This window comes from Papio anubis, chromosome 2, assembly GCF_008728515.1.
Source record: "Papio anubis isolate 15944 chromosome 2, Panubis1.0, whole genome shotgun sequence".
Taxonomy (NCBI): Eukaryota; Metazoa; Chordata; class Mammalia; order Primates; family Cercopithecidae; genus Papio; species Papio anubis.
In genome coordinates, this window is record NC_044977.1 from 42,277,885 (window position 1) to 42,289,307 (window position 11,423).

At 43.1% G+C, this 11,423-nt stretch overlaps 1 protein-coding gene across 3 annotated transcripts in view; it reads right to left on the reverse strand.

Annotated features, from left to right (window-relative positions):
• Window positions 1–11,403, reverse strand: part of KPNA1 (karyopherin subunit alpha 1) — a 92,542-nt gene extending 81,139 nt beyond the window's left edge. Inside the window, exon 1 of one of the 3 annotated variants that reach the window (XM_003894006.4) lies at window positions 11,222–11,403. The gene's annotated coding sequence lies outside the window, so the exon portion shown is untranslated. Of the gene's footprint in view, window positions 1–5,040; window positions 5,204–10,933; window positions 11,004–11,221 lie in introns of those variants that run through there. The other 2 variants (XM_009200102.4, XM_017955208.3) reach the window with 2 other exon arrangements.
• Window positions 11,404–11,423: the final 20 nt, after the last annotated feature.

Sequence of the window (11,423 nt, forward strand, 5' to 3'; positions counted from 1 at the left end):
TTTTCACTGTATTACTTCAATGGATAACGAACTACAGTGTTTTTAACCACTTCTTAGATCAAGTCTAAACTTCTTGGTCCTGCAAGATCCTTTTGTCTGGATTCATTCAATGCCATTCTCCACCAATCTAAATCCAAAACAGTGAGTTTATATTTTCATTATATTCAAGATGTTATATATTCAGTGCACTGAGTCAGCTCACCTAATCAGTAAATCTCAAACACATTCTAAATGTTCTGAATATTTAAAATCCTTAATACTCTTGTGGAACAACTTGAAATGCTAATACACTTAATTCTACCATATAAATCAGGCATAATTTTACTAGAAAGTATATGATATGCATTTACTATTAAAAACCAAAACTACAAGAAAGTATGACTACAAAAAAGTTATGAATTTAAATAAGTGTGAGTGTAAGTATAAAGTGTTCAGTTCATTTGAAAATATAAATTATTCACGTTAACAGCTTCTAGTCAAACGGTAGTAGTTCTGTTTAAGATTTCAATAGAAATTAGAGAAGAAAATTAAAATTTGAAATATCCTACCCATTCTTTTCCTACAAGATAATTAAGGAGTAGCTTTATTTTTATTAACAGCATTTCAATGTTCAATGAAAGGAAAGTTTGAAAAACCCTGCAATAAAGCCTTTCCTGTGAGAAGTCAATGTGGCAGACATATGATTCATAGGTGTTCATTTCTGGCCTCATCTTATAGCAGCTCTAACCAATAATCCAACGGCAATATGTATTTTTTTTCACAGCCCAGTTTCAAATGTTTTCCTTTGAGAGGTTTATCATAACCTTTGACCCAAATTCTGACCCCCCAACTCCCAGTATCTATAGATTCCCAAGCTGGGAAGTTCTCCAAAGACATTCTCAATATCAAAACACTTAAAGGAAAATATTTGTCAAGGACTTGGAGAACTCAAACCCTGAATTCAGTAATTCCACTTCTGGTATGTACATAAAGGAAATAAAACGAGCAAGACTGTTCACTGCAGTGTGATTATTCTAGTGAAAGATTGTAAACAACCTAAAAGTTCCAGTATGAGGGCCTGGTTAAAGGAAACGTTTGAAATACATTGAGAAAACAGAACACTAACATGAAAAATCTGAATGCTGGGAACAAAAACCCAACCTACATTATTCTCTATACTTTCGAAAAGTATTTCATGACTTAAGAAATCAAAATATAGCTGGGCACAGTGGCTCATGCCTGTAATCCTAGCACTTTGGGAGGCCAAGACAGGCAGATCACATGAGGTCCAGGAGTTCAAGACCAGCCTGGCCAACATGGCAGAACTCCATCTCTACTAAAAATACAAAAATTAGCCAGGCATGGTGGCAGGCGTTTGCAATTCCAGCTACTCATGAGGTTGAGGCAGGAGAATAACTTGAACCCAGAAGGTGGAGTTTGCAATGAGCTGAGATGGCCCATGCCCCATTGTACTCCAGCCTGGGCGACAGAGCAAGACTCCATCTCAAAAAAAAAAAAAAAGAAAGAAAAAAAGATATCAGCATATAAAATTTGTATATGGAAATATTTTATCTTCTAAATTTTCTATGCTAAGCAATATACTAATTATACAATAAACTTTCAAAAAGTAGAGCTGAAAGCATATTTTTACTATGATAAAGGTCATCAACCTACCTAAAACACAATTTCTGTACTTTTCGCTAGTATTTTCTCAACTCAGTATGCTGTTATTTCATCAGAAGTTCTGATTTTTAAGGTCTTTATGAAGGAGAAAAATTATCTCTTATCTAAAAGTTGAATGATTTTTTTGGGGGGGGGGGCGCGGTAAAAAAAAAAAGACAAATCTTTCCAGAAGATGAAATAAAGGGCCGGGCGCGGTGGCTCAAGCCTGTAATCCCAGCACTTTGGGAGGCCGAGATGGGCGGATCACGAGGTCAGGAGATCGAGACCATCCTGGCGAACACAGTGAAACCCCGTCTCTACTAAGAAATACAAAAAATAGCCGGGCGAGATGGCGGGCGCCTGTAGTCCCAGCTACTCGGGAGGCTGAGGCCGGAGAATGGCGTGAACCCGGGAGGCGGAGCTTGCAGTGAGCTGAGATCCGGCCACTGCACTCCAGCCTGGGCTACAGAGCGAGACTCCGTCTCAAAAATAAAAATAAAAAATAAAAAAAAAAATAAAGGGCTCATTCTCTCAGTAGTAAAAAATTTAATTGCAAAAACTTGCCTTCATTCAATTCATATCCATTACTGAATTTAATAACCACTGTAATATATCTATTTTGCGGACACTTATGAGGGCTTTCAAATTTCAAATTAGGAATTAGCACATATAGAATGCGCTTTTCTTCCCAAATCATATTAACAACTGAAAGCCAGAAATTCAATTTGAATCATCAATAATGGGCACACGGTGGTCATTCAAATGCTATGGAAAGAATGAACAGGTCAGAAAGCAAAGAGTTTATGTAAAGAAATAAAACGGTGGACATGGTAGAATACTAAAATTATAAAGAAACATATTTTTCAAATAAATAAACCAGAACCACAGCATACAGAGAATAGGTAAGGACAGAATCAGAGATGATGTCAAAACCTAAAAGAAGCCATAAAATAGACAAATTATATGTCACTAGCAAAGTGGAAAACTCTGAAGCCTAACCTGCAGACAAAGAAGTCAATAAGAAACAAGCTGATTCACACTATCTACCCACAAACAGGAGGCTTCAAATAGATCACCCAGGTACTATTCCTCCTTAAGGTAGTGAAGAGTTGGGCTCAAAATCAGAAGGTTCATTGAAAGTCTACAAAACAGCCATCACATGCCCAGATTTCCTCCTCCACTCTTCACAACCAGACAACCATCCTTCAGTAATCCCTTAAAATGGATGCTCCAATGCAGGTGAGAGGTGAGGGTGGGGGTGAGGTGCCTTAATGAAAACAGAATTACATGAGCACAAGAGTAAAAACCCAAGCTCCTTTTCTAAAATGAGTTCTCAAAACATGGCAGCCAGATATACATTCTCCTGGCAAGAGACTGGAGACTCTCAGGGAAACTGACTAGCCCAAGAGAAACAAACCTATGAATATATAAGCCCTCCACACCCCCCCCCCCCCCCCCCCCCCCCGCCCACACACAAAAAGGCCTACTCTCTCCATTCTTCAAGAAGCCACACTTTTAGAGCTTCCAATTTAGTTTTTGGCCCTTCATTCTTAAATATGAATGGACAGCCACAAGACTACCAGATATCTGGGGAAAGTCTCAAAATTGGTAGCAAAAGACAAAAATGGTAACAAAATTTTTAAAACTATCATTAATATTCCCAAAGAGTACAGCATCTATGAAACACCACAAATACACTATAAAATAAGAATGAGAGGCTGGACGCACTTTGGGAGGCCGAGGAGGGTGGATCACTTGAGGTCAGGAGCTCAAGACCAGCCAGGTCAACATGCTGAAACCCCCTCTCTACTAAAAATACAAAAACTAGCCAGATGTGTTGGTGGGTACCTGTAACCCCAGCTACTCAGGAGGCTGAGGCAGGAGATCACTTGAACTGGGGAGGCAGAGGTTGCAGTGAGCCGAGATCACGTCACTGCACTCCAGCCTGGGGGACAAAATGAGACTCCATCTCAAAAAAAAAAAAAAGATTATAATGAGATCTATGAAATTTAAAATATGGATGGAAGTTAAAATTCAACAGAAGGCTTAGAAGATAATACTGAGGAAATCTCTCAAAAAAACAGAACAAAAAAGACTAAGGGATGGAAAATAGGGGGCAGGGGAGAGAAAATTAGAACCTAAGAGTTCCAATATTCAAAAAACACCAATTCCAAAAAAAGAACACAAAGTTGATAAGGATAAGACTATCAAAGAAACAAAGCATCAAAATTTTGACTCTGTTCAATGAGAGTCACTACGGACAAAACTAACAGGAAGGAGGACAGACTTAGAGAAGATATTTTCCAAGTGTGATATGAACAGACTATTCAAATCTAACCTCCACAAGGAACTTCTGCAAATCAAAAAGGAAACGCAAAGTAAAAACAAACAACGAAACAATTAATTATCAAAAATAACAATCAAAATGGATCCAAGAGATGCTCAAATTCACTAGTAATCAGAAAATGTAAACTGAAACAAAAAGATACTATTTCCTCTGCCCCTCCAACTTAAGGGATCCTCCTATGTCAGTCTTAGTAACTGAGATTACAGGCACACACCATGGTGCCCAGCTGAGATTCCACTTTTATACCCATCAGACTGACAAAAAATAGAAAACAGCGGGACACAGTAGCTCATGCTTAGAATCCCAGCACTTTGGGAAGCCAAGGCGGGCAAATCGCCTGAGGTCAGGAGTTCAAGACCAGCCTGGCAAACTGGTGAAACCCCATCTCTACTAAAAATACAAAAATTAGCCAGGCAAGGTAGCGGGCCCCTGTAATCCCAGCTACTCGTGAGGCTGAGTCAGGAGAATGGCTTAAGCCCAGGAGAAGGTTGTGGTGAACCAAGATCACACCATACCATCCCACCTGGGCGACTGAGCAAGACTCTGTATCCAAAAAAAAAAAAGAAAGAAAGATAAAACCAAGTAACGGCAAAGATGTGGGCAAAAAAGAACTCTCAAGCACTAAGAAAAAGACCTTTGCAAGTCTATATCACAATACCTAAACATAAAAACCTCGACTACATATGTTTTGTGTCCGGAACTGGTGGGTTCTTGGTCTCACTGACTTCAAAAATGAAGCCGCAGACCCTCGCAGTGAGTGTTAAAGTTCTTAAAGATGGTATGTCCGGAGTTTGTTCCTTCAGACGTTCAGATGTGTCTGGAGCTTCTTCCTTCTGGTGGGTTCTTGGTCTCCCTGTCAGGAGTGAAGCTGCAGACCTTCGTGGTGACTGTTACAGCTCTCAAAGCCAGCGCGCGTCGGGAGTTGTTGGTTCTTCCCGGTGGGTTCGTGGTCTCGCTAGCTTTATCAGGAGAGAAGCCGCAGACCTTCGCAGCGAGTGTTACAGCTCATAACGGCAGCGTGGACCCAAATAGTAAGCAGCAGTAAAACTTACCACAAAAAACGAAAGAACAAAGCTTCCACAATATAGAAGGTGACCCAAGGGAGTTGCCACTGCCTGGCTCGGGCAGCCTGCTTTTATTCCCTTATCTTGCCCCATCCACTTCCTCTTGATTGGTCCACTTTACAGAGAGCTGATTGGTCCGTTTTGACAGAGTGCTGATTGGTACGTTTACAATCCTTGAGCTAGACACAGAGTCACAAAGTGCTAGTTAGCTAGATACAGAGTACCAATTGGTGCGTTTACAAACCTTGACCTAGACACAGAGTGCTGATTGGTGCATTTATAATCCTTGAGCTAGACACAGCGTCACAGAGCACTAGTCCTCTAAGTCTCCACTAGGTTAGCTAGATACAGAGTACCAATTGGTGTATTCACGAACCCTGAGCTAGACACAGAGTGCCGACTGGTGCACATACGATCCTCCGGCTAGATATAAAAGTTCTCCAAGTCCCCGTCCAGTTCAGGAGCCCAGCTGGCTTCACCCAGTGGATCCTGCACCAGGGATGCAGGCGGAGCTGCCCGCCAGTCCCCAGCCACGCCTGCACTCTTCAGCCCTTGGGCTGTCGATGGGACCCGGCGCCACGGAGCAGGGGGCGGCACACGTCCGGGAGGCTCAACCCGCGCGGGACCCACCGCAGTGGGAGGAGCTCAGACGGGGGCGGGGGGGGGGGGGGGGCTGCAGTTCCCGAGCCCTGCGCCGCCGGGAAACAGCCAAACCTGGCGAGAATTTGAGTGCAGCGCCGGCAGGCCGGCACTGCTGGGGGACCCGGCACAACCACCGCAGCTGCTGGCCCGGGTGCTAAGCCCCTCACTGCCCTGGGCCGGCGATGCCGGCGAGCCGCTCCGTGTGCGGGGCCCGCCGAGCCCGCGCCCACCGGAACTCACACTGGCCCGCCCGTGCAGCCCCGGTTCCCGCCGGCGCCTCTCCCTCCACACCTATCCCCAAGCAGAGGGAGGCGGCTCCGGCCTCAGCCAGCCCAGAGAGGGGCTCCCACGGTGCCGCGGCAGGCTGAAGGGCCCCTCAAGCACCGCCAGAGTGGACGCTGAGGCCGAGGAGGCGCTGAGAGTGAGGGTTGTTAGCACTTTGTCACCTATCAGTTTCATATACAATCAAGGAATCTACCAACCACAATGTCATAGGAAGAGGTAACAGAAGTAAGGCTCAGAAGTTTAAGAGAAAAATTTAAAGGACCTGTATGACCTGATGTGTGACAAGAACTGAGAAGCATAATTCATTCTAAAATTGTTTTTACCTAACGTCCAAAATAATAATGAAAACTTCCCAGAACTAAAGGACAAGAACTCCCAGCTTATAAAGGTCCATGGAATGCCCTTAAACAAAAAAAGACCCATACCTAGACATATCATCACGGAATTTCAAGGGTTAAAAATATCCTAAAAACTTCTAGAGATTGGGGGTCAGTAAGGGAAGATCACATACAAATGAAGAATCAGATTGGCTTTGGATTTCAACAGTAACCCTGAAGAAAGAAAACAACAGAACTACGACTTGCAAACTTGAAGTAAAAGTTACCTTCAGCTCAGAATTTTATACCCAAATTATTGATCAAATGCGAAGTCAGAATAAAAATTTTTTTCAGTCATGTAAGATGTCAGAAAAGTTTTTGTTTTCCATGTATCCTTTCTCAGAAAGCTACTAAAAAACGTACTCCAAGGAAGTAAGTAAACCAAAAAAGAAAATACAGGAAACAGTAAACGGGAACCAGTACTAGAGAGGGCAAATAATTTTAAGGATGATGAAAAGAGAAGTCCCAGGAAAACAACTATGAAATAGGACTAAAAAGTAACTAGTCCTAATTGCATTAAGAGGTTCTAGGTTAGCTGTCTCACGAAATGAAGCAAACAACAACAAAAAATACTAACTTCTAGAAAAACAAAAATTTATCAAGAAATGATATCATAGTACTCTACATGGGTCAGCTGTGAACATTTATATAGTTATAATATTGTAAACACTAAATATTGGTTTAATAAACACCTGTAACTATATTTGGAGGATGGTAGAGTCAGTGTGTGCATGTGGCAGGTGAGGTGAATATATATGTGAAACACTAAGGATCATCTTACTTAGAAGAAAGCCAATAATATCTATAATTGCTGTATCATGAAATAGCAGTAAAAGCAAGTCACTGTATTTGTAAATATGAAAGCAAACATAAGAAACAGCTAGGAGAAAGAAAATGGTAGCTTCTCAAGTGCAGAGGCTGAGACAAGGAACAGCTGCTTTTTCAGGTATTCTAATTTTAAATTTTTATTTTTTTAATGTTGACAAAACAAGGAACTTGAACAATCTCACGATGGTTGTATTAGATTTTCAGTATTATTTCATGGTGTTAAACAAACTACATCTAGTTTGTTTTGCCAAAGAGACTGAACGGCTAAAACCAATCTTTGACGATCAATGTGAACACAGTACAAACAGCCCTATTTGAATCCCAACTCCACTACTTTGTGAAGTAAGGCAAGTTACCCAATCACCTTGCACACGTAATCACCACCTCAAAATGGTTTTGCAAGAACAATTAAGTGAAAGCAACTGATGCAGAACCTGACCCATCAACAGATAGTATTTTCGGCAGGTCTTTCTGTTCCTTAGCTGCAAACGCCTATTCTGACCCCAAGCTGCCTCGTTGCTCACAGACTATATAGGGACTCATGGACAACTCAGCACATATCCCTCCTCACGCTAGAAAATCAATCATGATGAGTAAGCAGACTTATCTTTGTATATGAAGGGCAGCATTACTGTTGTTATATGAAGGAGATTATCCCCATTATCCACATTCTGGATTACTGCCTGCTTTCAAGAACTGTCCCAATTAGTCTACAGCACTTGGACAGAACCATTTTTTCATGTTCTGTTTTGTAGATTTGTAACATCTTAAAAAAAAAGAAAGAAACGTACATTCCCATAGTCTTCATCCCTACTCTTCCAATGTACAACCTCAAAATTTTCTAATGCTGGCCCTATCTGGTCTCCAGTTGGCCTGAGGCCATCTCCTGCTTACCACAGCAAAAGAGAGAAATCAGCCCAAATCAGCTAATTAACTATTCACCACTTCCAATGTTTTCTTCCGTATTATGGCTAAATTCATAACACCATGCAAAGTACAAAGATACCTTAAAACAAAACAAGGAGTTATCTTTTATCACTAGGTCAGTCATCTTTACTTGCAAGACCAATCAAAGGTCTTAATTGATTTTATACACAGTATTCATACATCTAAAAACAATCTGGCAGACTTAAAAGCACAGACTTCATAAATCATTAAAACTCTATTTTATCATTAATTCAACAAACACTGCTAAAACACTGAAGATGAAAACAATAGGATATAATCCTATTCTCAAATGTAAAGGGAAAAGGACCATCGAGAGCAACAGAGAATAAAGAAAATCCAGGAAACAACTGACAGCAATTCCAGATTATGTATAAAATAATTTTTAACATAGTTGAGACTAAAGAAAATTATAAAAATTGAACACAGCTCTGAGCCTCCTGACAGTCAAAAGTATGGAGAAACAGGATGGCTTACAAAACAATCTAATAAAACCAGTCATCTGTTTAAAAAAAAAAAAAAAAAAAAAAAACTTAATACTGGGGTCTTAGGAAGAATTTGTCTCCAAGGTCTGTATTTTATAGGAACCAATAAATAAATTAGAAATTTCTTCATTAGATATAAATGAAGAAAATATGTTTTTCATGGCCCCTTTTGGTATGTATCAGTTCTAGATAAGATGTATATTAAATCATAGTTCTGTGAAGAAACTTCTATGAGAACCACTTTAGAAAGTAACATAATGCAGCTGGGCGCGGTGGCTCATGCCTGCAATCCTAGCACTTCAGAAGGCCGAGGAGGGCGGACCGCGTGAGCTCAGGCGTTCGAGACCAGCCTGGGCAAGACGGTGAAACCCCATCTATACTAAAATACAAAAAATGAGCCGGGTGTGGCCGTATGCGCCTGTAGTCCCAGCAGTCTCAGGCAGGAGAACTGCTTGAACCAAGGAGGCGGAGATTGCAGGGAGCCTGCAGGGAGCCCAGATCGCATCACTGCACTCCAGCCTGGGCAACAGAGCAAGTCCCCCACAACCCCCCCCCCAAAAAAAAAATAAAATAAAAAAATAACATAATGCAAGAACAGTGATTTCAGGTGATACCTTTCCCATTTAGTTTATTCTAGGTTTTCATAAATGTATGTTTTGTTGCCCTACAGGACTGTAAATTCCTCAAGGCTTATGTTGTCTGCTTCCATTTCAACTGCCTTTACTATTTAGTAGAGTGCTTTACAGTTGCTACTCAACTATAACTGATAAAATGTTATGCAGTCAATATTTGTAATATTAGCTTTCCCCACTACACTATAAATTCCATGAGAACAGTGACAGTGAGTTTTGATGGCGACTATATCCCTCCAAACCTAGAAGATCACTCTATAAGTATTCGCTGATTGAACGGATTAAATAAAGAAAACACAACGAAAAAGTATGAAAGGAGAGAAATAATTTAAATGGCAGTAACTTTGGGTTCTAAGGTTGTTCTCAACAAGAGCTAGAAGACCTCAGGTAAGTTACTTAAGATTTGATTGTCAATGCTTTCATCTGTAAAATAGAAAAATTAACAGATATTTCAGATTTAAATGTTTTTAATATATATAAAGCATTTAACACAATACCTGAAAAAGAACTCAATAAATGTTAATTCCTTTACTTTCTCTTACGTCTCATCTATCCATAAAACAGTGCCTTCCAGGAATATATTATTTCAGTAAAAATACAACTACTCATTCTTACTTTCCTTTGAAAAATTAAATTTTCATCTCTTTAATCTTTAAAAAGGAGGGAAAAATAACTTGCGGACTGCTTTCAAAATATTACAAATGCAAAAGCTAGTTAAGAAAAAAACAATGTCGAGAATGAGCCTTGTTGGTGGCATCCGCCTGTAGTTCCAGGTAATGGGGGGGATGCCTTGAGGCCAGGAGTTCCAGATCAGCCAGGGAAACAAAGCAAGACTCCATCTCTTAAGAAAAAAAAAAACAGGAGGGGGAAATCACCTTATCTACTAATAGAGATTTTTAAGCAACCATTTATTTAAGAAAAAAACGGTGAAATTCAAGTTAATATTACTTGACAGTACTCGTTTCAGAAAAAAAAATATTCTGCATTGCTGGGTGTGGTTGCCCGAGACTAGTCCCAGCTACTTGGGAGGCCAAGGCAGGAGGCCAGTTTGAGCTCAGGAGTTGGGAGTACAGCCTGGGCAACATAGCGAGACCCCATCTCTCTCAAACACAAAAATTCGGCAATCGTTTGTTCCGAGTTGAAACCTTAAAAACGAAATATTTTGAACGCTTTCACTTAAAAGTGGAACACGACCCAATCCCAAAAACATTACTTCATGACGACTCCCTTGACTCCAGTCATCCTTCAGTTTTATCCTCCAGTTGTGAGCTTAATCTGATACCTAGCTGTTTCCCTCGCATCGCCACTTTAACACGCGGTGTGCAGACCAAGTTCTGTCATTCCTGTAATTACCACACCCCCAATCAGCCGCTCCAGGCCCCTGTTGTTATGACATCTGTAAACTGCAGCCGGTCGTCTCCACCTCCCCGCGCCCCCGCCCCGCTTCCCCTACCTCCCTCCGGGCCGCCGGCTCCGACCCGGGCTGTAACTTGTGAATTCCCAAGACGGTCCCTTCTTGCCAGGGTTAGAAATTTTACACGCCACCCCTGCTCCTTCCTGCCTCTGTCAGAGCGCTCTGCACGGCCCACCCCCGCCTCCCGCCCGCCGCCCAGCCGCGGCGCAGGCTCCGCGCTCGCCTCCTCTCCGCCCGCTGCCTCGGCACTCCGCAGTCCCCGGCGCCGCTTACAGCCCTGCCGCCGCGCCACGCCGCCCCGCCCCGCCTCGACCGGCGTTCCCGATGGCGATCACACCAGGGCTCCCCACCCCCACCCTCTCCTCCGCCGGCCGCGCGGCCGTTAGGACAGCAGGGCCCGTGACGCACGGACGCGGAGCGAGCGTCCGGGCCCAGGCACCGCGGCTCGAGGCCCGGCCGGCGCCCGCCCTCGCCCCAGGGCCTCTCCCGAGTCCCTCCCGGACTGCCCGGATCTGCCGGCGGGAGGGGGAGGGGCCGGGGCCGCAAAGCCCCCGCACTCACCAGGCTCAAGGCAACCGATCCCGGTGCCACCGCTGAAGTGAGCCCTCGCTCGCCCGCCCGCCGTGCCGCTCCCGCGCACAACCTCGAAGAGCTGGCCCGCGCCTCGGCGGTGCTCAGCAGGCCTCGCTCTCCGCCGCCGCGCACCGAGCAGCAAGACTCAGCTCTGCCGGCGTTCGCAGTGCGCCTGCGTGCGGGGGCCGGC